Source organism: Paramormyrops kingsleyae, chromosome 1, assembly GCF_048594095.1.
Source record: "Paramormyrops kingsleyae isolate MSU_618 chromosome 1, PKINGS_0.4, whole genome shotgun sequence".
Classification (NCBI taxonomy): Eukaryota; Metazoa; Chordata; class Actinopteri; order Osteoglossiformes; family Mormyridae; genus Paramormyrops; species Paramormyrops kingsleyae.
The window spans coordinates 28,802,982-28,828,029 of NC_132797.1; the positions used below are offsets into that span (position 1 = coordinate 28,802,982).

General features: G+C 47.4%; 1 protein-coding gene across 2 annotated transcripts in view; it reads left to right on the forward strand.

The window, feature by feature from the left end:
- The first annotated feature begins 3,205 nt into the window (after positions 1 to 3,205).
- mpp7a (MAGUK p55 scaffold protein 7a) overlaps positions 3,206 to 25,048 on the forward strand; it is a 91,345-nt gene continuing 69,502 nt past the window's right edge. For both annotated transcript variants that reach the window (XM_072713027.1, XM_023823539.2), the window contains exon 1: positions 3,206 to 3,456. The gene's annotated coding sequence lies outside the window, so the exon portion shown is untranslated. The remainder of the gene's footprint in view (positions 3,457 to 25,048) is intronic.

Genomic DNA, 25,048 nt, shown 5'->3' on the forward strand with positions numbered 1-25,048 from the left:
CCCCCAATGTCTCATGTACCTATACATTGTATATACTGTGTTTCTTATTCTTATATCTTGTACTGACACTTTCTTGCATCTTTGTGGTATTGCTAGCTAATTTCGTTGTCCAGGCAACTGTACAATGACAATAAAAAGTCTTGAAGTCTTGAAGTCATTATCACCCTGATACACAGCACCACTTTCGGGGTACAATGCTTGAACCATTGGCTGAACATGGTCCCCCAGAATGGATTGGTGGTCTTTGGCAGTGATACGCCCTTTTAGAACAAGTAGTGGGCCTAGGAGATGCCATAATATAGCAGCCCTAGCCATCACTGATTCACCCCCGTCCTACACTCTGGGTACACAACAGTCTGGGTAGTAACCCTCTTTGGGGCTTCTCCACATTGTAACTCTCCCAGATGTGGGTAAGGCAGTGAAGGTGGACTCAGCAGAGAACAATACATGTTTCACATGGTCCACAGCCCAAGATTTGCTCTGCTGGCACCATAAAATCGATGTTTAACAATAGCATGAGTGACCAAAGGTTTGGCTATAGCAGCCTGACCATGAACATTGACCCTGTGGAGCTCCCAATGAACAGTTTTGGTGGAAACAGGAATGTTAAGGTGTGTATTTAATTCTGTAGTGAGTTGGGTGGCTGTTTTTTATGTTTTTTGGATATAATCCAGGTTAGTACCCAGACGTCCCTTTCAGACAGCTTCTTCTTGCATTCAGTTACTCCTGTTGGATGTGGCCCGTGCAGATTGGCCACCAGGCCACGCATATATAAGCGTGAACCTCAAACACTTTATTGGCCATTGTATCAGTTTCATTGTCCAACTCCTGTATATATAATATGTATGTATGTATGTGTGTGTGTGTGTGTTATTAATGTCTTATATACAGTGACATTAAATATTAAACACCAATTCACACTTCAATTTATTCAGATACTAATTCACTCATTCACACTTTTGCCATTATTATGTTTATTTTGCTATTGAAAATATTTACAGTAGCTAACTGGCTATACACAAACTACTCATTTATTTAGTAAACACGACGCAGGGAGAACCATCAATTATAAGAACAGTCTTGAGTTATTTTCATGGGATGTTTCTGCGAATATTTAAAATGTGCTTTGAACCATTTTTAAGGAATGATTTTTTTTGTTATTGTGATACGTACATCGCAGGAACATGATGCGCATTCTCATGCTAAAGTAACCGTAGTAAACTATTACGCCATCTTGTGGACATTCGGAATCATTTAAATTTTTCGTGCAACTAGTGAAATGTGAGACGACACCAAGTCAGTACTGAACCTTTTGAAGTGTTTAAAATAATGGCGTAAGTGAGATGCATCCCTTTTTAATTATTTATAGTGGATAATATTTCGCTTCCAGAGTGTTCTTTTCTTCAAGCACAATTTTTATTCATGCTTTCAGATGTCTCATATCTCTGTGCGTTTTATTTTATTGTCTGCCGTATTTGCTTGTCCCTTAGGTAACGCCGCAGTGAAAGTCGTTTTACAGAGGGACGTTGCGAGTTTCGCAGGGTTTAAAACATCTGTCTGCGATGGTGGTGCTTGAGCAAGACACTGAACCCCAAATTGTTCCCGGTGAGCTGGTTGGCACCTTGCATAGCAGCCTCCGCCACCGGTGTGTGAATGTGTGGTGTGAATGGGTGAATGTGAGGCGTACATTGTAAAGCGCTTTGGTAAAAAGCGCTATATAAATGCAGTCCATTTACCATTTACCTTGTTCCGAATGCTGATTAGTTAATGACATTGTCGAAAGTAGCTATGTACCGTGATGCCCCAACTAAATATCATTCCATAGCGAAATGTGAAAAAACACAAGGCAATACAACACATACGATTGCATAGCACTCCTCTGCAAATTAATTAATCACGTAAATCGACATTTTAAACTCAATAGCAGGTGCATGATGTAGCTGAAGACTCATTACATTGTCTGATCTGCCTGTTTATGTTCAAAAGGAGACCGAAACTTTTTATCACCTAGAAATTGCTTTGACGTCAAATGTAAACGTAGTCAAATCGCATCAAGTGTACTGAGCGTCTGAGTTAGGATAACAGAAGGAAAGCAGAAACGGTGACGCATTACGCGACTTTATATTTTTGACGCCAGGGGGCGTTGTATTATCGTGTTGTAGATTTCTTCAGGAATAATAATTTTACATTTCGTTTAAACAACTAGACCGAGGAAATGTTATTTAGAACAATGTTATTAATTATGTGCAAGCATATATATATATATAAATCTGTATGTAAAACTAAAACAAGTAGGCCTATTGGGAATGAGGGTATTATTATTCTCTATTGGACTATTATGAAATGCATCCGTAAATAGGATACATAAAATTGCTTTCTGGCAAGATCTGGTAAGTATATGTCTGCTGAAGTAATAAAAATATTTTTCTTCAATAACTGGAAATGATTCTTAAATGCTGATGTTGAGTAAATACATGAGTAGAAACTAAAAAATGTTTATTTTAGCCCAAGGATAGATGGTTTGGCAAATTGTTGTCTCCAAATTGCCCATAGTTTGCAGTTATGTGTAAGTTTGTGTGTGTCCTATGATGGACAGGCATCCCATCCAAGGTTGTCGTCTGCCTTGTGCCCTATGCTGCCTGATATAGGCTGCAAGGCCCCCATTCACAGGCCTGCATCAATGATGATACAGTGATGACTGTAGCGATAATTTGTTCACATAGTTATAAATATAAAAGCATACCTTTCTTATTACGAGGTGATGAGAGTTCATGTGATATTGTACAGGCACTGTGAATTTCAACAAAACTGATAAATTTAGTCATTTAGACAAACATAATTTTGTGTTTATTTTACCTTTAAAAACTATACCTTCTCTAAATTATCTGTGGCTGGATGATCATAGGCAAAGTACTATGCAAATTCAGTGTGGTTTGAGGTTTGATTGTAACTATTTATACTTAGGGATATTGCAAAAAGAATAAAATGAAATAAAGTAAGCTATGTTTTTATCATAAGCTTTAAACGTATTGTTAAGTAAGTTAATGCTGATTTTACATTACTGAGATACCGAGGTACTGGAAGATCGGTCGCTGCCAAACCGAGAACGCCGCTGCATGACCTGAATTGGGAATAGACACCGCCCCATGGCTGAGTATGAGCCAATTAGACGCGGGCTTTTATTTCTTACTTCCGGTAGGCTAATCCGTTGAATGAGTGCCTCGCGCTCCGGAGCGTCCCCCTTTTAGAAAGGATATCGTTGGGAAAACAAGGATGCGGTCCGGTGGCCAGCGTGGATTCACAAGGCGGAAGATCTCAGTTCACTCGCCTGGGAAATAGGCTAGTTTATGAGTAGACCGTGGTAGCCTTGTATTCGAAAAAGTAAACTTTCCAGGGGAAGAGTACAAAGGGAAGTGATTAGTGAACTACCGAGCTGACTATCTGCAGCCCCGTAGAGTAAGTACAGCCGTAGCCGTAATAGTAACACTAACTAGTCATTCTGGTGTCTTACTACGCACGCACTTGAGTCAAGCACCAATTAACTTTTTTTTTCTTCACTCTTAGTTTATTTCCCGTAATAGTTTGAACTCGGTTTCTCGGAATTGTGCGCTAACGTGTAGATGTTGCCCTGAGCAATAAGCGTGGGTCCTTTGGGACAGCAGCTGTCTCCCTGTTTGGAATCGGGCTGACGTGCAGCCTGACACTGACAGCGCCGCTTTAAAAAAAAAAAAAAACAAACAAACAAAAAAACGCATAAAGTAGCTTGGGTTTGTGATTTATACTATTTAATCCCTGCCGGGGAAGCCACGGCAAGACACGGCACGCATCTGAGCTGTATACATCCGATGGCAAAACCCCTCAGTTTCTCTATAACGAATTTTGGGCAGCTAACGCAGTTCATTAATTGTTTTTAGTTACTAAATTGCAGCAGGTCTCTTGTCAACGTGAAATCAGCCGTGAAATGAACTTGATGTCAGTTTAGGTTACTTGTGATCTACTGCTTTTGAGGCGGTATTAGGAGCAGGATCTCGTCATCTTTCCAAAGCAGCCTACGCTGCCTTTGTGGTTTTAACTGAAGGAGGTTGTCAGGTGTTGGTACTTAACTGCCGATTTCACCTGCTTTCTACACGCCTGTTATGCAAGTACCAGCGGGAGTCTAAAATATAGTTAAAGGCGAAATGTTTAAGGGCTGCTAATGCTCGATATATAAACTTAAATGCACTCATTTGCTTAATGTGCAGTTATTTTATCCTCGATTGTTTTCTGGTATAGAGCTAGCAACATTATTTAAACCGTAAACACTTCCGCGACGCGCATGTGGTTTGACGAGTTTAACAACTTTTGTAAGTAGATTTTTCAAGTAGGTGAAAGGATTTTTCTGTTTTCTTCCCTCCCCCTCTTTCTGCGACGGGGAGGACTGGGACTGGATACGAACTATTAGGACCAGCTCCTCACCTCAAAGTCGATGCTTAACCTTATAACTGACCAAAAAGGGACACTTTGATTGGGGTATAGACAATAACGACGGCAATGCATCATGACACCAGCCATCCTGTTGACTAAAATAGCAGACTGTGAGTTGGTGATGGATAAATCCCCAGTGTTCTCCCACCGTGAATCTGTAACAGCCCTGGTCGCCTTTGGTGCAGGGGTCTTGCTTTTAAGAAGGACTTTGTCCTTGATTTTCCAGAGTCGTCTACGGTGTCACCACCATTGGAGAAGAGATGTAGTGACCCCTTGCTGGAGTTGGTGACACTGCCCAGAGATCCCATTAGGGGAAATGGCAGCATTTGGTGTTAAGTTTATGCCCGTCCCGGTCTCACCCTGGCCCTGCCCATCTCCACGGAAAGTAGGAGACCTGTTTTGACGCCTGATATTTCCACTACATCAGACCTCGGGACTGCTTTGCTTGTGATCACTCGGCAGTCTCTCGTGTTGTTTCAGGGACGCTGGCCGAGATGGCAGATTTTTCCGGAGCAAAGCCGGTAATCTCCTAGCCGTCTTTTTGCGGGCCTGGCCTTCAGCTATGTAACATCTTGATGAGTGTGGCGCAACTGAGTGAAAAACGAGGATCACTTGACTTTTTAAGATGATCGGGTTTGGTTTCGCAACCCGGGTAGGCGATCAAAGTGCCCCCTCCGCCCCACGTGTCTCCCCCAGGTCCAGTGTGATAAATGTACACATCACTGTGATTGTAGCTAGTAATATTCAGGGTATTCATGGTGAGCAAATGCCGAGAACATAAGACGATTAATCGAAAGAAACTGTAATTAAGATCTTTTACGACACCCTATGCAATGTTACCTCTGTTTCCAGGCGCATTCAAAGCGTTTTTTTCTTATTGCGAAAGACCGTCTTCCATGCCGGGTGGGTTCTCTTCTGGCCGCTGTTGTGGTGCCACTTTACTGCTTTTTCACACTGTTTAGCAAAAGGCATATTTAGGCTACTTAACTTTTTTTTTTGGGGGGGGGGGGCGATATGATAAATAGGATTGGGGGGGCATCCTCCTTCTCTGTAGGGTCAGTCGGGTTACAGTCATCGTTGAGCCAGCGTATAATCGCCCTCTGTTCAGCGACCAGGACGTCGTCATGTGTTTCTAAGGGGACTCCTTCCTCTGTACTTGTCTTTCAGTGCCTTTCGCACCAGAAACAGTTTTAAATTGTTTTTTCCCTCCCTATTCCAGTCACCCTTTTCAAAAGGGAATCCCCAAATAACAAGATGATGTGTCCAAAACCCCCCATGTCACATGGGATACTAGATTAGACCTAATAAGAGAGTGGATTTTTTCTGAGATTGAATATTTCGGGGGGGTGGTAGTGGGGCAAAGGGACACCTGGTTTGCTGGATGCCGCTGGGGGACTGACTGATGTGCGACTGGCCCTCGCTGTTAACTCGCACCGCTCATATCAAAGCTGACAAGCTAACTGAGGCACGTCTCGTCTTTCTTGAGGTCAGCTTTGAATGATGCGCTTTCCTCGTCAGCGTTGGGTTACTGGGTGGTGGGGCGCTGGAATGAGTCCACACAGCATATGCACGTTATCGGACACCGTCCGGGAGCAACTGATCCCCGGCCTTAAAGATCCCCCTCAGTCCTGTCATACAGGCAGCAGAAAATGCGCGTGCAAAGCACATGGGGCTGGAAAAACATCCTTATGCCGCGCCTGGCCGAACCCATGCAGTCGAGGTAGTAATGTGGAGCGACGCTCGGAAGTGCCGTCTTCTCTGTGTTGTTTAAGCGCAAGAACGGCAACTTGTGGAGGTGGATGCTCCGTGCATATGTAGGATGTCTGCATGTATTTTATGAATGTGCTATATGGCAGAAACTAGTCAATTTTACTTTTAATGGGTGACCAAAAACCCAAAAAAGCACTTTTTCTGAATCATATCATAATGCTTGACTCTAGGCATGGGTGGCAGCTAATGAATGCTATGCAAGAAATACACAGACGTTAGCGCAAGGTCTGTTTGTCTGCTGCTGAACAACAGACTTAAGTTGCATGTGTAACCCTTGATTAAATATTTATGGGACTTTTCCACGGAAGGCCTTGAATTGTAATGACAATTCTATCCATGAATTTATCCATCAATTATTCACCAGTTTTCGTTTGAGGTAAAAATAACCAAACATGTTTCAGCATCTGTCAGCCAGCTGTAAACCAGAAGATACAGCCTATATTGGTTTATTGGTGGTTAATTTTCTGAGTCTGTTTTGTAATTTGTTTTGTCAATGGGATGTGCAGAATGCAATTAACATTGCTGTTAACTTGTCTATTTCGCATTGTTCATAGGAATTTTTAATAACATTTTTTGTGCATTAACTTTAACATAATCCCGAATTGTAATATCACCGTGAATATGGAAAACTACCATTAAATACCATCCTGCACCTGCAGGATATGGACCTGAGCACCTGGTATGAAGGGAACAAGATGTCAGCAGTGTGAAATGTGGCTGAGCAAAAGATGTTAACTATACAAATATTTTATAACAACTGCTGAATAGAACAACACCGCTGTAATATGGAAACCGCACTTGATGATCCCAATTACAGACATCATTTTAGAACCTATATTTTGGTCTCATTAACAGTGATTCAACCACAATTTTTTTTAATGGGCATTTTGCCGAATGTGTTACGAGGAATGCTAACTGGAACGTGATTTGTTCTAGACAGTGGATCTTCTCTGCCTCAGTTGAGCACCCCAACCCCATCCACTCAGGGAAACCTCCACCTTCGGGGTGGTACTTACGGGGGGGAGGTGGCTCTGTGGGTTCCTTCAAGGCATGGGGCTTGTGTGGTCCCTTCAGGCAGCTGCTCTTCACCAGGGCTCACCACAGGGCCCCCTTCGGTAGCTGGCCTTCTTCCTTGTGGTGTGTACACCCGCTCATTGCCCCATGGTGAGCACCATCCATCTTGGCTATTATGGTGTTTGTGTGTGGGTGTGGGGCGGAGGGGGGGAGGCAGCGATTATTTGTTTATGCCAGCTTATTTTTTCCTTCCCTTTTGTTTTCTCTCTTCCTCTGTTTTTTTTCCCCCCCTTGTTGTACGACTTGAGTCTAGATGTGGCTCCTCCTGTGTGGCTCTTGTAATCTGGCCTGTGCTGGATATGTTTTTTTGCCATTTGCTATGGGACATGGGGAATGGGAAATTCCCATGTCTGTCACAATGAGTGTGGCTGTTGGCCAGGGATTGGCCGCTTTAGTCTTCCTAGTTCTTGTTATTCCAGGATTCTCTCTGTGATTCGTCCAGGGGGAGCGTTGATCTTGAGTTTGCCTTTGGTCAAAAAAGAAGAAATTTTATTTATGTTTAGCTGTTGCCTCTATCGACAGCTGGTCATGATTTCTGTTCGCTCTAGTGTAGCAGTTTACTGGGGTGATTCTGTATAAATATTGGTGAACCATCTTGGAAAATGAATGGGGAAACTTAAGGTGTCTGATCTGTCCTGCATCAATCTGTCACCCTAAAATCATTTGAGATCTTCACGTGCTGGTTTGTGTTTTTTGTGATGTGTTTTACCTGAATACAAATTTTGCATATGCATAACCTAAGTATCAGACAATGATTCAGTCTCATGATGTTATAGGAATCATGCGAAACTTCTGTTCCTTTTTGTTTTCCTTGACTTGTGACTGCCTTATTCCAGCAGAAAACCTCTCGTTGGCCTTTCAGCCATAAGTATTTGTGGAAAGGCGTGTCACTGTCAAATTAGTATTTTGTGAAAATGTATGGCTGTTTTAAAACACGGGTGGTGGAATGGTGTTCTTGCGCTGTGGCACCGCAATTTAATTTAAACATAAGCCTACGGCTTCTCACTGTAATTTCTGGCACATGTGTTGGGACGGGAAAACAGCTTTCATTTGAACACTGTCCAATCAGTAGGCTCATGTGCCCCGCCTTATGTGGCCAAGTCTATTTAACCTCCACTTAATTGTTAAACACCATTTCTCAGGATGACGTGGCTAAATATAGCAGCTGGAGCGGTTTGAGGAGCTGGGGTCTGTCCCGCAGAGGAGACCCCGTGGGCAGTACTGCTCGAAGCCCATGTGGCACCCAGGGTCAGCTTCAACACCATTGGCCCAGTCGTGTGTGTGTGTGTGTGTGTGTGTGTGTGGTTCCGATGTGCCAAAGGGTGGTGCCCATAAAAGGATGTCTCCATTCCCCCCCGTCCCCAGTTTACCTGTCTGTCTCTGATTTGCACTTCTCCCCCTCTCTGCAATTGGAGTGGATTTGAATATCTCTTTACATGCATTGCGAGCTGACATTTGTTTTCCAGGCAAACTGAGGTCATCCCCTCCAGAGACAGGCTGGTCGATCAGTCGTCTGCCGGCCCCCAGGTTTCTGGGCTGGCTGCTTTCCATTCACATTGTGCTAAATGAGGTTGACATGCACAGGGTTTCTTTAGCAGTATAAGAAGTTAGTGATGATTAGTTTATGTGAGTAAGTATTTATATTAAGTGTCTAAATTTAAACTATGAATAATAATGGCGAGTAATAGGTGTCCCCTGTGCCTGTGATTTGATGGCCGTCGGTTTGAATCCTGTCCCCTGTAGAATAATCACATCTTTTTAACCCCCTAAAGGCTGGTTCATACTTCTCCACATAAATGCAACAATCTGCGCATCCACTCTACGTCTGCGTACACAGAAACGTTCATAGTCGCTGGTCAAGCCGCATACTTTGCACATGCGCGCAACATGTATTTTATATTATTTATAATATAAACTACTGTTTATATTGACGTCAAGCACATCGTAAACGTTCGAGCGGACACGTCCGCTAGTACACGTGTGGAGAAGTATGAACCAGCCTTAAGGGATAAAGGACCTGACATTCGGATGACGAGCTTTGCTCTCATGCTTGTGTGTGTGCGTGTGTATGTGTGTGAGTATGTATGCAATATATTGGCAAAAGCATTGGGTCATACCTTTTGAATTCAGGTGTTTCATTCAGACCCATTGCCACAAGTGTATAAAATCAAGCACCTAGCCATGCAGTCAGGTTTACAAACATTTGTGACAGAATGGGTCGTCCTGAAGAGCTCTGAAGTGCTTAGTGAGCCGTAGGATGACCCCTTTTCAGTAAGTCAAATTTCTTCCCTGCTAGATATTCCAACCATAAGTAGTATTATTATAAAGTGGAAGTGTTTAGGAACAACAGGAACTCAGCCATGAACCGGCAGACCATATAAAGGAAGAGAGTGTGGTCGCCAAGAGCTGAGGCACATAGCATGTAAGGGCACTATATAAATAATGTGCATGTATGTTTCAAAGTAGAGCGAGATGGGATATCTGAATACTAAAGAACTCCAGTGTACCTGTACTCCTATTTGTGCAAATGGCAAATAAAGCATTTCATTTCTTTTTATGAAGTCTTTTATCGCTCTAGCAAATTTCTCGCTGTAGTATCAGAGGTCTTGGAAGGTCTTCGCTGGCTGGATACATGCCTCCTTAGCGTTTTTCCCATGGACCTTTATCGTGTTTAATGTGCAGGAAATTCGCAGGCGTGGAAGAAGGTGAACACGAGCAGCATTTGAACATGGAGTTGAGCGGTGGGTATTTTTCTTCATAATGTGGTGTCAGCCTGACGTCTTATCGGTAAGGGAGGACTCGGGGCGGAGGGGGGGGGATCCTGGGTCTGCGTAAACGGGTTGGGTGAGAGCCAGGAATTTCTTCATTAAGCCCAAGACGGGCCTTGAAATAGTGATGGGAGGGGGATCTGGTTTAAGAGAACCGAGCGTGTGCGTGTGGGAGGCTCTCTCAGCGCCGATAAGAACCGCTGAATGGGGCTCAGTGTCAATGAGGAATGTCTTCCCTTCAAAGTTCTGCAGATGTTTCAGGATCTCCTCATTTTTAATGTGAATCCCCCCCCCCCCCCCCCCCCCCAGTATGTCTTCCTCTGTCTGCTGCATCCAGAACAATGTGGCTCTTTCTTGCCGCCAGCTGGGTCTCGGTTCGGCCCGCTTCCGTAATCAGCAAACCCCCCCCCCCCCCCTTCTTGATGTGGCACTGGCCTCTCCGAATCTGTGCCGTCCTGCTGGGTGTCGAGACAGTGCGGTATTGTTGGTCCGTCGGGTCAGGGTGACCTATGCCCCCCCCCTCTCCGATACCCTTTGGAGTTACTGAGCCTGGGCTGGGACCTGACATCCGCCCCCCATGCTTCTGAGGCTGCAGTATGGTCAAGTGAGGGATCTTTCAGACTGACCAAAAAAGGCAGAATTAAGGGTAGGTGCCAGTAGCCTGTTCCACCAGCCTGTCAATTTTATGTGCAAGAGCTGAATAAGTGACAGGGTGGGGAAAGTGCAGAAAGAGGAAGGACCTTGTGCTGCTCATGAGAAGCCAACAAACTCGGGCGAACCTTGAGACTCAATCAGGGGTCACGGCTGATAGTTAAGCTCAACCATTTGCCTGCAGCTAGCAGTTTAGTCAAAGGTCGAGTGCAGAAAAACTGAACACTAACCTACTGGCTACCAAAATATAGCTTGTTGGGCTACCTTTTAAAAATTATTATATATATATATATATATATATATATATATATATATATATATATATTGTCACGCTCGCCGGGGAGGCGAGCAGGGAAGCAGACGAAAGCAGCCGGACTGACGGGCAAACGGGGTTTATTCAAGGCAGACTGACGGACGAAGCACAACACATGACAATACAATGCCGGATCTGGCAGACATGGGGAGACGCGGACTGATATACACAAAACTTGATAAATGGAACAGGCAACAGGTGAGAACCATCAGGGCTGAACACGAGGTAATGAGGGGGGCGTGGCACACATCGGGATCGTACGGAGCGGGATATGACAGAACCCCTCCCCAAAGGCGCGCACACCGGGCGCGCCAGAGGAGAGGCGACGGACGAGACGAACCGGGAAAACAGGACCTGGAAAACAAAACAGAACATCAACCAAAACCAGGGAACAGAACGGAGACACAGAACAAGAACAGGGACGAGACGAAAGACAAGAGGCGACACAGAACAGGGAAGGCGGACAGACAAACCAGGAAGGGAGACACAGAAGGAGAGACAGGCGGAACAAAAGGGCCAGGAGTGAACGGAGGAGACAGAGAGGGACGAGGAGCAGAGACAGGCGGGACCAACGGAAAGGGAGGAGGAACAAGGGGAGCACGAGGGAGCCCAGGCGGGCGACAGGCAGCAGCCGGAGGGGCCGCAGGGGAGAGGGAGGAGGGAGCAGGAGGGGACCACCCAGGGGCCAAGGGAACGGGACGAGGGAGTGACAGAGGGGACACGGAGGGAGCAGGAGGGAACCCCAGTGAAGGCGGGCAGGAGGGGGAAGCCGCGGCAGGCGGAGGCGCAGCCGGAGCCGGCGAAGGCGCCGTCCGACGCACAGCCGGAGCAGGGGGGCCCGGAGGCGACCGACATGGAGCCGGAGGAGGGACCGAGGACCGGCACCGAGGATCCAGGGGAGGACCCGACGGCGACCGCCGACCCCGAGCCGGAGGACCCGCAGGCGGCCCCGGAGCCCCAGCCAAGGCGAGCGAGGGCGAGCCAGGGGGCAGGGCGGGCGGGAACCGGGCCCCACGCCTATGGCCCCGTCCCTTTCGGGACACTGACAGGCGGGGTCCTAAGGGGCGTCGGCTTTGCCGGGGTAAGGGTGAGGGAGTCAAGGCCTTCACAGAGGCGACAGGCAGGGCAGTCAGAGCCGCGGGCGTGGCCGCAGGCGGGACAGTCAGAGCCGTTGGCGTGGCCGCAGGCGGGGCAGCCGGAGCGGCGGCCTCAGGCGGGGCCGCGGGCGGAGCCGGCTGGACAGGCGAGCAAGGCTGGGCCGGCTGGACAGGCGAGCAGGGCTGAGCCGGCTGGACAGGCGAGCAGGGCTGAGCCGGCTGGACAGGCGAGCAGGGCTGAGCCGGCTGGACAGGCGAGCAGGGCTGGCCGGACAGGACTGGCGAGCAGGGCTGGCCGGACAGGACTGGCGAGACGGGCAAGTCAGGTACGTGGCCAGCAGGGGGTGCTGCAGGCAGAGCAGGGACCACTGTAGGCTCCTCGGGCATACGGTCAGCAGGGGGCGCCTCAGCGGGCGCCGCCAGCACGCGACCAGCAGGAAGTGCCGCAGCGGGCGTACGGTCAGCAGGGGGCGCCTCGGCGGGCGCCGACAGCACGCGACCAGCAGGGGGCGCTGCAGGCAGAGCAGGGGCCACTGCAGGCACCTCGGCGGGCGCCACCAGCACGCGGCCAACAGGGGGCGCCTCGGTGGGCGCCGCCAGCACGTGGCCAGCAGGGGGCGCAACCGCGGCCGCCTCAGGCAGTGTAGGCGCCGGCAGGACAGGCAAGACGGGCAGTTCAGGTGCCGGCTGGACAGGCAGTTCAGGTGCCGGCTGGACAGGCAGTTCAGGTGCCGGCAAGACAGGCGAGACAGGCAGTTCCAGTGCCGGCAGGATGGGCGCCGCCGTCCCGTGGTCAGCAGGGGGCGTCTTGGCGGGCGTCGCCACCTCGCGGCCAGCAGGGGGCGCCTCGGCGGGCGCCGCCAGCACGCGGCCAGCAGGGGGCGCCTCGGCGGGCGCCACCAGCACGCGGCCAGCAGGGGGCGCCTCGGCGGGCGCCACCAGCACGCGGCCAGCAGGGGGCGCCTCGGCGGGCGCAGCCTCCACGCGACCAGCCACCGGGACTGCAGGCAACGCAGGCAGGACAGGCGGGTCAGATGGGACAGGCGGGTCCGGCAGGACAGGCGAGACAGGCAGGACAGGCGGGTCAGGCAGGACAGGCAGGACAGGCGGTGCCGCGGGCAGGTCGGCGGCAGCTGCAGCCGGCATCGCAGCCGCGGGAAAACCGGCTCTAGAGACCCGGGGAATCGCGTCTCTCACCGGGCTTATCCCTTTTCCGTGCAGGCGTTCCGGCCGGTACGGATCTGCCCACCGCGGTGGCGGCAGCTCACCATGGACGCCGAGCAGGCGGGTAGCGGCGAAGTCATCCCAGGGCAGCGGTGAGCCCTCATGCTCCCTGGCTAACTCCCAGGCTGGGAGCAGAGTGCAAGCCCCCAGGTAGAGCGACGGAGCCTCCTCCTGCTGCACTCTCTTCCGCCGCTTCTTGCTGCTGGCAGGCGAGAGCGGAGCCACCGCGAACGCTTCGTCCTGGCTCCAGGCGACGCGTTCGCCTCTCAGCCGTGCGAGGCGCTTGCTGAGACGGCGTAGGAGCTTGCGTGCCCGCTCGAGCGGGTACGCTTGTCCTGGCGGGCGCTCTTCCGCGAGGAGGTCCGCGCCCCGGGTGGCCAGCTCCAGGGCTACAGGATCCTCCAGGACAGTGGGTTGTGAGCGCCAGAACACGAAGTCTTGCAGGAGACCGAGCCGGTGGTGCTCGGTCTCCCGCGTCGTGTTGTCTGGGAGATCCGGCATTCTGTCACGCTCGCCGGGGAGGCGAGCAGGGAAGCAGACGAAAGCAGCCGGACTGACGGGCAAACGGGGTTTATTCAAGGCAGACTGACGGACGAAGCACAACACATGACAATACAATGCCGGATCTGGCAGACATGGGGAGACGCGGACTGATATACACAAAACTTGATAAATGGAACAGGCAACAGGTGAGAACCATCAGGGCTGAACACGAGGTAATGAGGGGGGCGTGGCACACATCGGGATCGTACGGAGCGGGATATGACATATATATATATATATATATATATATATATATATATATATATATATATATATATTTTTTTTTTTTTAACTCTGACGTAGTCCAGTTGACTTAAGTTCCAACCCTATATAGGATGTTTCGAATACCAGAAGTTTGCTGAAGAAAATGCCCGTTAGGTCTCTCCCAAAACTGCTTCCACACAATGTTATGTATTTAATATCATGCTTGAAATTTTTATAGAAAACAAAAGTTTGTTAAACGCCCCACAACCCTGAGTATAAGTGATTGTGATGGAAGAAGATGGAAGAATTTATGGTAAAAAAGAAGTTGTCTTTTTCTTTTTCAAAAAATAAGTTTGAAATTTTGTCCCCAAAATGAGTTTTTCATGCTTGCTGAAGGATTAGTTGTTATGGCTATCCTAAATGTGTGTGTGTGTGTGTGTCTGTGTGTGTGTGTGTGTGTGTGTGTGTGTCTGTGTGTGTGTGTGTGTGTGTGTGTGTGTTTGTTTTAATTTGTTTAAAGCCAGGCAAAGATTTTATGGACTTTTATGTAATGCATTTAAAGGATTGTTCTGTAAGCCAAATATGGCACATGAGCAGACTAACAATCCATTACTGTAATGATGAAACTGGACTTTGGCAACAAGTGACTGTCTGATAAATGCCAGTTAATGCATTTGTTTTGCATGTAATGTTTATTTTCTAAGGTGTAATGTTGTATCCTATCAGTTTTATGTAATTGTGAGCTGTGTTTTATTTTCCCCCCACCTTATGTATTTTCTATATAAATGTGATTTCATGTCACATTTACATTTATATCGCCTCCCGTGCGTACGATCAGCCAATGGCATGCCTGGGAGATGAGCTTCTGACCAGCTGACACGTTGGCCAAAGTCCGTGTCAGAAAAGGAGGAGCCCTTGCATCATACGCTGCTGAATAATTTAGTCTAATGCAGTAACGTGATACTGAGAGTTCTGTGAAGGTCACTACGCAGGTAATCATACACCAGCTGAGTGTCTGCGCACACCTGTGTATTTTGAGCATGAAACGCATCTATACATCTTCCTTAACTGCTTATCTTGTCACGGTGAGGCTAGACCCTACCCCAGGAGCCACGGTGGGGTGGGGTGGGTGGGGGGTGGGGGGGGTGGGGGGGGGGGGGGGGGGGTGCAAGACCTGCATGATTTGTTCAAAAGACCCACAGTTGTGCAGGGTGGCCCACATAAAGTAGTTTGGCATCATAATAAATAGAATTATCATATGGGGCTATTTCTATGTCGGCCACCTTGTGCAATATCAGGTATTTTTATATTTATTTATTGAAGGGGGGCTGGGGGATGATGACATTTTCTGGTATCCCCGTCACCAGAATCTGCAACCCTGGCTCTGCCTTTGCTCTTTGACCTCTGACCTCATTACGTCCATTACAATGGCAACCTCTCTCTCTCCTCTCTCTCTCTCTCTCACTCTCTCTCTCTGTCTCTGTCTCTCTCTGTCTCTCTCTCTCTCATGCAGATGATCTCTTGTCCAGTGACAATGGGTGGTTTTGTATGCTCTCCGAGGGCATTTGTTTCACATCGCATTGTTTTGTTTTGCTTGCCAGGACATTTTTTTTAAATTCCCTTCTCCCCTAAAAATGGTCTTGTGATGGAAAGGAGAAATGGTGGAGAAATTTTCGTCAGCGGCATCACGTCCAGGGTGTACCGCAGCCTCGTGCCCCATGCCGCCTAGGATAGGTTCTAGGCCACCTAACCAGGAAAAGTGTTTGGATGGATGGATGGACGTTTGCTTGCCACGTTGGCATGGCACCGGTCTTTTTCCCGGGCCGTGTTGTGATGCCTGCCAGGTGGTGGGGAAGTTTTTGTGCTTCTGCTCTGATGTTTCTGGAACAATTGGCTGGTGAGATGCCATGCAGGAAGGAGCTTGGATGCCTGTTTAGAACATGTCCCATGTAATTAATGGTCTTAACTAAGGGTGTTTCGATATACCAGCGTTTATGATAACTGTGATATTAAAAAAAAAAATTAAATCGATAATACACCTATGATATCAGAAATATTCCAGTGCCAGTAGAATATAGAGTATATCTTTATTGTCATTGTAGATCCAACGAAAATGTGTGAATAACTATCTGATTCACACTCCAATATAATAGGTGGTAATATTGCTCCTCAATGCTGGTTTCCACCAGTGCTTAATATGCAAACTCTGAGGTACCACAGCTCATATTGAGCACAGAGACCAACTGTGGCCATCGTTATATGAGGAGATGGGGAGCACAGACTTTGAGTGATGCCTCACACACAGCTATAGTGCACTATAAATTACTTGAACACATAACAATACAATATTTTCTTTTGACACCGGTTGGTTAAAACAAATTGAAAGACAGAAAGATAGATCAATAGATAAGCAAAGTATACTAGAAAAATAGTCAAGCGTAAAATGTACCTGATGTCGTTAAAAGAAATATTAATGGTGTTGCTACAGGATTTTGTTAAAAACAGCAGGATTTGAGACACCCCTGTCTGGAAATGCCGATCAACAGAAACCGCAAAAGAGGGCTTTAACTTTGCTTGTCTTTTCACTGTCTATGTAGTGTAATTGCTCTCTTCCTAAGCTTTTGTACAGTTATGGTCATACTCTCCATCTCACTGCACTCGTATTCGTCCATAAAAGAAACAAATACACACAATAAACAAATTTAAAGATGAATGTCACTGGTAGCCTTTTTCCAATTTTGTGCAATTTTTCTAAAGATACCACTATAATATCATTTTCATGAATACTTTTGGCCATGATAACCATGTACTGAGAATTTGATATCGTGATATCTAGTCTGAACTTTGGTTGTTGTACAGCAAGTCTGGAAATTTGACCGACCAGTAACATTTTATCCTAGATGATGCTGTGAACATCAGTGGTAAATCACATCAGCCCCCTGTGATAGCCAGCAGGCCCTTCTGCCTCCTGATGGGGGTGCTGTGCTGTCTGGTGTCGATGTCACCACTTGCCCATTGTCATGGGCCATTTCCTGGTGATGGACTTCTGTGTTACTCTGGCATTCAAGCAGAATATCTCCAAGGTTTCAGGTTTAGTGTGATCTTTAGCTGTGAGCTTCTCAAAAGAAGGTTTTGTTTTCATGACTTTCACTACCACCCTCTGAGCTGTACTGCCCAATACCTGGACCATGAGTTTGTTTTTGTCTACGGGCTCCATCTCGAGGTCTTGGCACTTCATCTTTGGAGACTCGGCCTGGTAATTAGGAGACGTGCCATTTATTTCCTTTAATTAGATGCAAGGCTGTGAGCCGCCGCGTCTCTGTTCCCGCTTGCAGGTTTTTGGCCGCATGCTTCATTCTAAACATAGTGCCGTCCGTGCGCTTCTGTGCTCCCGTTACCAAAATGAACACATCCACTTCACTATCCTCACGCTGCTTGTGGGCGGAGCAGTTGGAAGTAGCCCTCGTTAAGGATTTGGCAGGTCGTGTTCAATTAAGCCCCTCGCTTTCCCCCCTTTTGCGGCAGCTGGTTGGCGGCCAGGAGACACGGAGGCGGTTCAGCTTCTGAGGCACCCCGCTTTCGACAGGTGGATGCCCAGGGAACCTGTTGGAGTCGGTGCTTCGAGTGGGGCAGTGTTTGGAGAGCCCCTTTATGCTGAGAACTCCCCATTTATTCGGTGATGAACTCCCAGAGAGCAGAACATGCATCTCCTCCCAGAGCTCGGCCTCCCAGCGAGATGTGGCTGCCTCAGTGGGCTCCCCGTTGATTCCAGTGACTTGACCGACAGCAAGTTGACAGATCTGGCAGCTCCATGTTGCCTCGGGTGCTCTGTGCTGCACCAGCTGCTGTTTTGGTTACCGCTGCCCGATGTTGGCGCCTCCTAACGCTTGTGTCAATCTACTGTCTGTCTGCCTGCCCTTCTCCTCCTCCGGTCCTGATTTTGACCTTCCATCCTCTTGTCTTGTAACACTCTGACCTTACCTTGCTAGTGTAAAATTTATGGCATGCGTATTTCCTTTCGGTATTCATTTCGGAATTCTCAAAACAGGTGCCGCATGTCCCGATTCTTGTCTTATTAATTGATGCGTTCACCTTCTTGAAAAGATGTTTCTTTATTCTGTTCATTACATTAAAAATTTAACCTGGGTTTTTTTTTTTTTAAAAAGAGATTAAAAATCCTCTGGGTCCCTTAAATTCGCACTAAGATGGTGTGGAGTGGTTTAGCTGGCATGGTATTTGTGGGAGTTATATACAAGGTGCCTGTGATGCACAGAGAAGCAAATAATGGCTGGTTGTATTGCGTAGAAAAATGAAACGGCTGCATATTATGATGCGGCATTAAATCGGAGGAACGCCCTGTGATGCTGGTTTATTTCATGCACTTTTTATGACTCTCCAAGCTTTTTGGTCTCAGATTCTATTCTGACTGGAGGCGGTCTGACTACTTCTCTTGAGCTTCAGCAAAACAGCTGCTCTGGGCTAGTTTGGCTGGCATCTGAGTTCATCCAAGCCCAGTCAGCAGGTGCTGGCTGGTGATCTTCATCTCAGGGGAGGCTGTGTGCAGTCCTGGGCGGGACGGTACCAGTTAAGTATAGATTCCGGTAGTTAGCTTGAATTTCTTGGTTGGTTAAACTGGATAGCTAGACACGTGGTAACCAGATATGTTTGGTTAATGGACGAGGTGGGGAGACTGTGGTGACTGTCTTGCTGCTTATGTTTAAACATTCCTGCCTTTGTTGTCACCTGACTGCATTGTCGCCACTCTAAAGGAGGGCTGTCAGAGTAACTCGGTTTTGAGGTCATCGACGCTCTACAGAAGCACTCAACGCCAGTTCGTTACTGTGAAGTTTTGATTAAGGGTCGCTCTGCCCTGACCGGAGTAGACTCTCAGAATAGATGACAAGCCAGATAGATGAGAGGCTGCCCCGTCACTCCCTGGTGGCCCCCACCCATTCAGCCTTCAAAGGAGGCGGCCTCATTTTCTCCTCTCCCTTCGCTGAAATATGACATTAATTCAGTCTTTGTACGGCCCCTCCGAACAGAAGGGTGGAACCATGAAATCGGGGCATGCAGAGGTGAAAAGTTTGTTAGCTTGTTAAAATGTGAACTTGGAAAGACAGACTTGAATTCCCCCTCCCCCTTCACCTCCCCCCCTCCCCCACCACTGCCCAATGCATGTACTCATGGTTGTCACCAGCCGGTTGGTTAAACTGCTCAAACGGAAAAGTTTTCACTTGATTTCTAAAGCACAAGTTATCAAGTTTGTTTCGATCGTTTCCCCCCCTGTTTGATCTTGTACACATTCCTCGAATGCCGCAGTTCCGGAACATTGTTTCCCTCCAGAATTAATGAAAGATAAACTGTGCATTAACTCTCCCGAACCTGCTGCCTTTCCTGTTCTGACAGGTTCTGAGGTCTTTGGGCTGTCACCTCCATAACAAAGGACACCGTGGCTTCCATGATGGCCACCCCATCCCCCCACACCACCAGCAGTGAAATAGCTGCTTTTCTGGGCCAGGTTACCCCCGCAAAGATTGTGTCCTTGAGGTAACCAAAACTACTTGCCCAGGGGCTCTTAGTGGAAGCCTTTTGCCAAAATGAAAAGGTTTAGCCAAATTAATTAAACATTATGACCTTTGTTAGATGTTCCTTAAGCTTAATCCATGCAATCGGCATGCCTTTGGACCTCCGACCTGGGTTGTTAAATGACACCTTTCATACTTGCATTATTACTGGCGTCATGGAAACTCAATAAGAGAAGAAATCAAGAGCCAGGGTCACATGGAAGTGTGTCATGATGGCAAAGATAAGAATCATTTTCTGCTTTATTCCTAAATGCTCATCCCCAACCAAGCTTGCAGACCCTGCAATGAGTAACATCAACCTGCTTTTAATTTTAGAAACTGATCCCCGCCTGCAATTTTTCTTGTGTATTTTTCCATTGAGTTAATGTTCCATGTTGGCTGAGATTCAGGCTCAGGCCCTAAGGGTGGATTAAATCCCCCCCTCCCCGTCTCCCCACAGTTTCTTGGCAAATCCATGCTGACTTTAGTTGGCTAATTATTTGTTGGGTTTTTTTTGTTGCGGGTCAGGTCAGTAATGCCTCTTGTGATCCATCAATCTTCGAACCGGCCAGGGTCACAGGATGGCCTGGAGCTTATCCTGAGCTGGACAGGGCACGAGGATGATGTTTGCACTGGCCACGGTGCCAGCGTCCCTCGTAATGCATATCTTCATGGGTCTTGTGTTCAGGGTTCACATTCCAGCACTTCTTAGTGCAACAGTGCCGCACAGAAACTCATTAATTGTGCGTTTCAGCAAACCAGCATTCTGAACACATGACCGAAGATGAATGCAGATCCTGACAGGAGAACACGGCGCTTCCAGTTTGCCTCGGTTTCAGGGACGTCTTAACCTGGGCCTTGTTATTGAGTTGTTTCTCAGCTGAAGCGTTCCTCTGTTTCCCTCATGCAAACGACATTCTCAGAGACATACTTGAGGATGTGGGGTGTCTCAAGATTGTCCCAGCATTACAGACTGGGAATTTGCTTTTGTGCAATTTGCAAACTTTTTTTTTTTCCCCTCCATGCTACATAGTAGCACATCTCTGGTATCTCTCCAAGGATTTCTTAAGGAGCTTACAGAATTGCCTATAATGGCTAGAAAAATTATGTTGCAAGTTTGAAGTTTTATGTTATGAACTGTTTGGGGTAGGCAGTCCGATCTTGAAGATGTCCACCATCTACTTTTCATGTGAATCGTAGGGATTGTGACTTTTTATGTCCTCCACGAATGTTCCCAAACTTCATGTAAAGTTTGAAGGCTGCTAAACTTCGATGGCCTACTAGATGGCTGTGCTGACTGGCCAAATATATTGTCTCTATCAAATGGTCTCTTTCATGTGTGACATATTTGAAAAATAATTCAATGTGAGGTATCGGCATGGTGGACGAGGAGCTGGTGCCAAAACAGGACTCGACGTCCGTAGTGTGACAGTGATTTTGTGACAGTGATGTTATTTAGTGACTGCTTTTAACTCTAGTTTTAATGGCCATTTTGACAACGGTGTCTTTAGTGCAATATTGTTTTTTTAATTAGCGCTAACAGATTTAGTCCTTAGACTTGTCTGGATATTCCTGACCGTTCGTTTCAAAATTGGGAAGAAAGATCGCAATTCAGATTGTGGATGATGTTAAAAAGAACGCGATATGATTTTTTTGGGAAGCTCGCCCACCCCAACAAACTGTCACCAAGTTGCTGGTCTTTGCTTTGGTCATCTGTCAGATTGATTGTAACATGCCAGCAGCACAGATGATCAACCACTTGTGCCTGCTGGTTGCTCCAACTCACCTAGAATGCATTATCCATGAAACATTAATATCTATCCAATCTTGAAGTCTGCTGGCTTCTGGCTGTGGTGGATGTGAAGTTCAAAACAGAACTGGTGAGGTAATGAGGAGGCATCTGCTGACCTTAACTCCAGTCAAGTTTACCATCTTCTTTATTGTTAGGATATTTAGCTTGCGAGAACCAAAACTCATGGTTCTCCCTTATTCAGCACTGTCATCTTGACAGGAAGCTTTTCATGAAAATAATGAATTCAGAATCTCTTCCTCTTTCAATCCTCAATCCTCTTGAAACCAGATTTGATCCGTGGACCTCTGGAATGAGGCTTCTTACATTGTTTTTGTAGTTCTTTCCTATGTTACAAACACCCAGCTGTTGACAGGCAGTGTATTTACCTAGAAGTTCTTGGACGCTTGTGTGGTTTTGGATAAAATTTTGTCCTAAATCCCATTAATGCATGCAAAAATCCACAAAGTAAAGGTAATGGATGATTTTTTTTTTAGTTATGGATGTCATCTTGTGGTTTCCCATAATGCCGAGTGCTAACGATTGCTTGCAGAAGAGCTCTTTTCTGATCCTGCGAAGCACGCCCACGGGATCTGTGTGAAACTCAATGTCTGGGATTTTCTGGGTGGTCTTTGCATCAAGTACACTGCTCAAAAAAATTACACTTTTTAATCAGAGTATAGCATCAAGTCAATTAAACTTCTGGGATATTGATGTGGTCAGTTAAGTAGCAGAGGGGGTTGTTAATCGGTTTCAGCTGCTTTGGTCTTAATGAAATTAACAGGTGCACTAGAGGGGCAACAATGAGACGACCCCCAAAACAGGAATGGTCTGGTTTAACAGCTGGGGGCCACTGACATTTTTCCCTCCTCATCTTTTCTGACTGTTTTTTCACTAGTTTTGCATTTGGCTACAGTCAGTGTCACTACTGGTAGAATGAGGTGATACCTGCACCCTACAGAGGTTGCACAGCACAGTCCAACTCCTCCAGGATGCCGCATCAATACATGCCAATTGCCAGAAGGTTTGCTGTGTCTCAAGGGCATGGAGGTGATTCCAGGAGACAGGCAGTTACTCTAGGAGAGCTGGGCAGGGCCATGGAAGGTCCTTAACCCATCAGCAGGACCAGTATCTGCTCCTTTGTGCAAGGAGGAACAGGAGGAGCACTGCCAGAGCCCTACAGAATGACCTCCAGCAGGCCACTGGTGCGAATGTCTCTGACCAAACAATTAGAAACAGACTTCATGTGGGTGACTTGAGGGCCCGACGTCCTCTAGTGAACCCTGTGCTCACTGCCCGGCACTGTGAACCTCGATTGGCATTTGCCGTAGAATACCAGAATTGGCAGATCCGCCACTGGTACCCTGTGCTTTTCACAGATGAGAGCAGGTTCACACTGAGAACATGTGACAGATGTGAAAGGGTCTGAAAAGTCGTGGAGAACGTTATGCTGCATGTAACATTGTTCAGCATGACCGGTTTGGTGGTGGGTCAGTGATGGTCAGGGGAGGCATATCCATGGAGGGACACACAGACCTCTACAGGCTAGACAACGGCACCTTGACTGCCATTGGGTATCGGGATGAAATCCATGGACCCATTGTCAGAACCTACGCTGATGCAGTGGGTCCTGGGTTCCTCCTGGTGCACGACAATGCCCAGCCTCATGTGGCGAGAGTATGCAGGCAGTTCCTGTAGGATGAAGGAACTAATAGCATTGACTGGCCCCCACGCTCGCCTGACCTAAATCCAACAGAACATCTCTGGGACATTATGTTTCAGTCCATCCGACGGCGCCAGGTTGCACCTCAGACTGTCCAGGAGCTCAGTGATGCCCTGGTCCAGAACTGGGAGGAGATCCTTCAGGACACCATCCATCGTCTCATTAGGAGCATGCCCCGACGTTGTCAGGCATACAAGCACGTGGGGGCCATACAAACTACTGAGTACGATTTTGAGTTGCTGCAATGAAATTTCGGCAAAATGGACTAGCCTGCCGCATCATTTTTTCACTTTGATTTTCGCGGTGTCTTTGAATTATGCCCTTTGTAGGTTGATAATTTTCATTTCCATCAAACAATGTGGCATCCTTTCATTCCTAACACATTACCTAGTCCATATCAGTATAGATATCCAGCATGATTTTTTTCCCATTGAGATCTGATGTATTTTCAAAGTGTTCCTTTTTTTGAGCAGTGTATATGGATGATGGGAATTTTGCTGGTACGGAGGGTGACTCACTTGGTTACGATGCAGATAAGTGACCTTTGGGCAAATGGGGTGTGGTTGCTCAGTATCCAGTGCATGCCGAAGCACGTAGGTGTTTGTTTCCCACATCAGAGGCTTGGCTGCAAGGGGTGGTGGACTGTCCGGCCTGGCTGGGAGCCACTGTTAGTGTCTGGGAATGAGTGTAGAGGTTGGTGGGGGGTGGGGACTCATCATTATTCAGCTGCTACCACTGGTGCATGTCTGTCAGCCTCTGGGCGACAGCCGGGAGAAACTCATTTAGCTGGAAGTTCCTGGGAGAATCTGGCACAGCGGTCTGGCTAAGGCTTCGGTAAGCCATTCCTCGAGGGCCGACGGGGGAGCGGCGGGGGCTGCGGCACAATTATTTGGTTTGATGCGTTTCTTTTTGACCAGCAGTGGGGCCTTGGCTTTGTTTGGAGGTCTTGTCTAGGCCCTTGTTCTTGTGTCTTGGGGACACTAGTGATGTTGAAGATCACACAAGATTGCCATGATACTGCTGCAATCTCTGTATGTCTGTTACCTGTAGAGCTGTACCCTGTGATATTGTCAGCTTGTTAATATCTGCAGCTTCTGTCAGGATCCTGAGCTCTCCTTCTCGTCCTAAGGCAGCTTCCACACCCCCTTTCAAGCTTTGCAATTAGTGGGGCACGAGTTATATTTTCAAGTTGGCCCTTCTGCTGGCCAGGTGCCACGCCCAGTCCTTCCAGGCTATAGCATTACGGGCTGTTTGTTCACAAGCCGTCTTTTGTCTACCTGCTCTCATTCTATATTCATGATTACCTTGCTCTGGCAATTGCTTTCAGAACTCTCCCATAAAGGATCCTATCCTGTGTCGTTCCAGTGGGAGCTGACACTGTGGGGTAGCGTTGCGCCCAGTTAAAGGTCTGAGGTAACCAGGGCAGCACTGCGCTTTTGGTTGGAATGGAGAAAGAAACGGCAATATATAGCGATGTTGTATTGGCTGCAGTATCTGTGCGTTTCCCTGGGAGTTTGTGAATGAATGTTTGCATGATCTGTTGCTTTGACAAGGTTTCACTGGAATATATGTTGGGGATGGTTATTTTGGGGTGACTTAATATCTACTCGGTCGCATTATTTCCACCCATACCTCCTCCTTAGACAATGAAGCATCTATCCGTCTTGATTTTGATTTTTGAACATGAGTCTGTAACCTCTAGCGGTGCAGTTACAAACTTGGATGTGTGTTGATCAGAACAGACCGGCAGCGATGCTGCAGGCTGCATTTAAGACTTTCAGCAGCGTGGCAAAAAAAATCGATCTGAACGAGATGCCCATATTGGTGTCTGTCAAGGTTTTTTTTTTTTTTTTTAATTGTAATT